This window comes from Hipposideros armiger, unplaced genomic scaffold (genome assembly GCF_001890085.2).
Source record: "Hipposideros armiger isolate ML-2016 unplaced genomic scaffold, ASM189008v1 scaffold_287, whole genome shotgun sequence".
In the NCBI taxonomy this organism is placed as follows: domain Eukaryota; kingdom Metazoa; phylum Chordata; class Mammalia; order Chiroptera; family Hipposideridae; genus Hipposideros; species Hipposideros armiger.
The window spans coordinates 1,910,237-1,915,918 of NW_017731637.1; the positions used below are offsets into that span (position 1 = coordinate 1,910,237).

Genomic DNA, 5,682 nt, shown 5'->3' on the forward strand with positions numbered 1-5,682 from the left:
CTGCCTACCGCAATGCCTTTGTTTGTTTCAAATAATGATAAGCCCTTTAATTTCAATGATATACAGATACGGGGGGGGGGTGAGGGGGGGTACAGTGATAGCCTCTGAAATCATGTGTCCTTGCTATTGTAGAACTTGCTTTTGAAAATCCGCTGTTAGATTCCAGACCCCTTCCTTCCCCCAATTTGTTTTGTTGGCTGCAATTACAGTAATTTTTATCTTATATTGGAGGATAGCATGGAGGAGTATTGAAAGAATTGGGGGTGGGGTTGCCAGACTTACCAACTAAAAGTAGAGGACACCTAATTGCATTTAGCTTTCATATAAACAGTGCATTTTTTTTAATATAACGATATCCCATGCAAGAGTTAAATCTAAATTTCAGATAACACGAGGAAAACATTTTTTAGTGTAAGTATGTCCCGTGCAATATTTGGGACATACACTAAATAATTGTTGGTTGTATATCCAAAATTCAAATCTAACTGGGCATTCGTTATTCTATGTGGTGACTCTAACTGGGCTGGGGCGTAGCGGGGAAGGGTCTTGGGGCTGCCAGAGGGTGCTGCAGGTGGTGGCCTTGCTCTCTGGGTCTGTAGATAGCCCTGTGCACTCTCCTGTAGTCGCTCAGAGTAGGGTGAAGGTGATGGCTAGAGGTAATAAGACAGCTTAATTCTGAAGGAACACAGTGGGCCAGTCTCCTGGAAAATTGACTTAATAATAGTGTTATTTTAATCACCAGTTGTCTGCCTTTTCTTCCCCAGATACTGAGTAGGCATGAATTATAGCTGGAGCAGAGCAGGCAGAGCTGAGGTCTGGTTGGTCTTGCCCTGCCCTCAGCCTGTGACTCCCACAAGGTTGGTCTTTTTTTCTCTTTTGTCGTGACCCAAGGACTGAGATATACCAGAAAAATCTGATGGGTATTTGTGAAGTGCTTTGAGCTAGATCACTTAGAGCCTAAGTACTTTTATGTCATTTATCTCATCACAGCGCTATCTACAGAGTTTTCAACCCTTATTTTAAGGAACCAGACAGTGAACTACAGATTATTATCAAATCGGCAACAGGCAAACTTTTTTAGTCCGAATGCTTTGAAGAGAGAAAAAGATGCACATGAGAATGTTCTAAGCCATATTGGAAGTTGGCTGCGGTGTAATGAGTAAAAACTCAGACAATGAGAAAAATCTTGGGCTGTGTGAATTACACCATGGTGCTTTTTCCTCATGACATTGACCCCTTAATTCCTCACTTAGGAGAGGCAGCACACAGCAACACTGAGAAATATAGTGAAAGAGTAACCTTTGCCTATCCTTCCCAAATCTCAGCTCTCCTGAGTTTAAAACATTTTGTATTTAAGGCAAGTTGGATTGACATAAAAACACACGTGCCTGGAATTATCTCTCTCAGTCCTTTGTAAACAAATAGGCCAAGACTTGGAAAGGCACACCTTAGGTTACAGAGTGTTTTCCTGGGCTGGGCTCCAAAGCTTCCTGACTCTTGAACAATAATGTGTTCTTTCCGTACTATTTTATGTATTTATTTTACAGCAATCTTGTGCCTTTTATCCATTCATATCCACTTGGAAAACATAGTTCTGTCTTGGAGCAGCAGAGGTACAAAAATTGTGAAGTATTTTCTGTTTAGAGATTCCATTGTGCTGAGGATGAGGGAAATTTTCCTTATCCCCCTCTCTTTCCCTTGAGTCCATCTCTCTCTCTCTCTCTCTCTCTCTCTCTCTCTCTCTCTCTCTCTCTCTCTCTTCCTCTCTCTTCCTCCCTCCATACCTCCAGTTTTCTTGCTGTTTAAAACTGTTATGTTTCTGGAGATGAGGCAAAAACAAAGATATAATTTGTGATGATGACTGAAATATGTGATTGGAATTCATTTTAGGTTTAATAGTGACAATTCACTTATAAAATATAGGAAGTCAGAACTAAGAAGAATCTTAGATTTGATTTAGTTCAAAGCTTTCCCTCATTAGAGGAAATGGAGACTCAGAGATGTGAAGTGACTTCCCCAAAGTCACACAGCAAAGTTAGTGGTAAAGCTGAGAGAAGGACCTGGATTGCCTAACTCTAGAGCAGAGCTTTCTCCCACTTGTTGGAAAAAAAGAGTTCAGTATGGTTTAACTTTTCAGATAAATTGAAGCATTATTTTAAGTGCCCAAACTCTAATTTTAATAGTTTTTGCCAGAAATCGTTCTGAAATGCTTTATCTTCTGAAGTCTGAATTGACTGTAGAGCATGCTTCAACATTTTCTCAGTCTCATCATTATCAGCATTGTCTTGGGAGCCTCAGTTACCGTTTGTGGTTTAATACATAGGTGCCTTTTGCTACTATAAATACATAAAACACTTTGCCCCTAGTCATACTGAAACTTGAGCATGACAGGCCTCGTCCGTGCATAGATCTGAACTTAGAACTTTTTGGCCTCTTTTCTCATTGGCAGTTGTCACTTCTTGTGACCTTCAGTTGTGATATAATAGCATTTCCCTGCATCCCAGTCTCACTTTGCTGCATTTATTTTTGAGGTGAACCGAGAAATCTCAATCCTCTTGGAATTGTGTATATTTTGTGTATATTTTCATAGCGAGATGTGTGGAAGAGTGGGTAATTGTGTGTGTGTGTGTGTGNGAAGAGCGCAATGATGATGCCAACTTGGGCCAGTGAAGCAACATCCTCCACAACTAGACTGAAGAACAAAACGACAGCAACTTGTCTGTTTCCCTTCCCCCAATTCCTCAGAGTTGTTCCCATCCCCCCAATTCCCCAATTAAAAAAAAAAAAGAAATTATTGCCAAATCCAGTGTCATGAAGCTTTTCTTCTATATAGGTTGAAAATAGACCAGATAGAACCAGTTTACTTTCCATTCCCTTATAACTATTGCCGCTGCCTAGCAGATGCTCAGTTAATTTTAATTAATTAATTTTTGTTTAATTAACTTTCGTTAATGAATGAATCAATAACCATGAAGTCAGTTAATCTGTTATTTGTCATGGAAATGTTAATACATATCAAGGTTGGAAAAGATTTAGGGTAAATGTATTAGCCCGGTGTTTGTTAACTTCTTAGCTGTTTCAAATGTTAACTTCTTAGCTATTTCAAAATCATAAAAAACATTTGCTTTAAATTTTGAAAAGTAAACAATTTAGTAGATTTGAAAGAGAATTTGAGTACATGTTACTCAATGTTAAATGTGTTCGTTGTATTAAATGTGTTAGTCCTTTAAAAGACAATGATCCTATTTTATTTCCCTACACTAGGACATTGCCTTGTGACATGTTGCCTGTGTGGTGTCCCAGGGGCTACCTTCATGCTCTGCAGTATGCATTGTCTACTCGGCCAGGCTTTTTAATGTGTAACCATAAACATTTTTTTTCTAGTAATGTCTTTATAGTTTGGGAGTGTGGCTTCCTGTCTTTCACAATGTGATGTTATTTGTGTTATGCCTTCAAAACACCTGCATTTGAAACCTTTCAGGTGTTGTGCAGTAGTCTTCTCAGATAGCTGGATTACTTCATGCCAAGGATAATAAAGTGTTGGAGTTCAAGACTGTGAACTGTGTGGTCAGCCCTTCAGAGGAAGTATTTATTTTTATTCATTTTTGTTTGCTTTTCTTGGGTCACAGTCTTTTTTGCTGCTCCCCTTTGCCATTATTATCCAAAACTGAGTCTACTGCTCAACCTGACAGCGTTTTCCATGCTTCAAGACTCCCCAGTAGAAAATACAATTTATATCCTGACCAGTTTTACACACACACAGTTGAACTGGAAGTATTCTTGATAGTGCATCCAGTTCTTGCTAAGGGTAACTTTTCCATTTCTTTACATAAAATTCTGGTCACTGAATTGATTTATTTTGTCTTACAGATTGACAAACACTGAGAACTGGCATTGTAGAACTTTGTTGTTCATGTTCTATAGCAATAGTCAACCTTCTTGCTTATGACTGATCACCTGGTACTGTGGGATTCTGTCAGCATTTAAAGGCAATTTGATTTTCAAAGTTGTGCTAGCTCGGGTTGTCATTATTGTAGTTTTACCTGTCCAGGCAGCTGCTCCTTGGAAAGTGGGACTTGCAAAGCAGATAGAAAGGTCCATAGAAACAGCTTTGTACTTGGGGTTGAGTGTTCACAAGGGAAGGCTCAAGAGGATGCAAGTCACATGCCAACCCACTCTAGCCCTGAAAAGCTTGGGTTCATGACCACTTAGAATAGCACACCATCACCTGCCTCCTGGACGCTGTGACTGGAGGCGCTGTGGTGCGTTTTGCTTTCTGTTCCTCACAGCCCTTAGCAGGATGCCTGGTGTGGAGAAAATGCACCAGCCTCGGATCTTTCGGGTCCCCTCATCCTTCCTCTTCTTTTCGCCAGTGCTTTTTCTGCCTCCCTACAGAAAACAGAATGATATACAGCGAGAGCTAGGCTGTGGAGTGACCCGACTAGTAACTTGTTTGGGAGGTAAAGACTGCCTGTATGTTATGAGTACCACCCAGAACACGTGTCATTAAGTCTGCGACGGGCTGTCCACTCGGGATTAGGAGCACGGGATTTCCGTTAGTCTGCAGTGCGTCTGAATCACCCCCTGCAGTTTACCATGTCTGTAGCCCTAGAGAAGCTTACTTCACTTCTTGCAGACTTCATCTTCCCTTGAGGTGAAATAGAAATAAGATTTCTTTTGGGTTTTGTTTTTTTTTTTAGACTCAGCAGGGGTGTGGTGAAGATAAAATGAGATAAATTTATCCAAAGCTCTTGACACTGTGGCTGGCACCCAAAGAGTGCTCAGCGTCAGTTTTATTTCTTCACCAAAGCACATTGCTTCTGATCCTCCAACATGCTTCCCTGAAGAGCAGGCTGAAATCCTCTATGGTTGGAGAGTTGGTTATTGATTGCCATTGCTTAATGCTTTAAAAAACTAATAAGGAAATTTTAAATACATGTGTTTCTTGCTGAATAAGTGTCTATGTTTTTATAATAAAATGTCTGCACTCTGTGGCTCCACCTTTTAAATAATTTTGTTCCTCTTGCAGTTTTCATGATCCAGGAAGGAGAAGGCTTCTCCTTTCAGTCTATGCATTTAACAGAGATATGGACAATCTCCAGATTACTTGTTTTTGGCGTGGCATTCTATTTCGAGCAGGGGTGTGTCTGATCACTAAGGGAGTAACAAAGCCACACTGTGGAGATCTGAGGTACTGGGAAACCATCCAGTTTCCTCCTCCTGACCCTGACTCAAGTCTTCCCCGAAATCTGTCAGCCCCATTCCCTTTCTATCAGCTTCCCTCGTTACATAACCCAAATGGGTTGTTTTCAAGGCTGGTGTCTGCAGAGGTGGCCTGTGTCTAACAAAAGAATTTAGGGAGGGCTCTGATGTGTCACCAAAGCAAGTAAATTAAGTGGAAAATGGTGGATGCTACCACTGAATGCCATCAATAAGTTTGGAAATTAGCCTACCGTAGGCAACTTAGTCAACTGTCTTAGAAAATTTTTTAAGTAGTGGAGAATTTTAAGCATTAAAATGCATTTAAAAACTCTTTTTAATCTAGCTTCACCTTTTTCATCAGATGATTTAATATTCAAAGTACTATGAAAAGAGGTTAGTTCTGCCTACCGCAATGCCTTTGTTTGTTTCAAATAATGATAAGCCCTTTAATTTCAATGATATACAGATACGGGGGGGGGG

The 5,682-nt window shown here is 40.2% G+C and overlaps 1 protein-coding gene across 6 annotated transcripts in view; it reads left to right on the plus strand.

The window, feature by feature from the left end:
* The window catches only part of LRCH1 (leucine rich repeats and calponin homology domain containing 1), a 206,940-nt gene that overhangs the window by 53,984 nt on the left and 147,274 nt on the right, over nt 1-5,682 (plus strand). The window contains exon 1 of one of the 6 annotated variants that reach the window (XM_019658688.1): nt 704-857. The exons of the other annotated variants lie outside the window; for them this stretch is intronic. The gene's annotated coding sequence lies outside the window, so the exon portion shown is untranslated. Of the gene's footprint in view, nt 1-703; nt 858-5,682 lie in introns of those variants that run through there. 6 annotated transcript variants of the gene reach the window in all.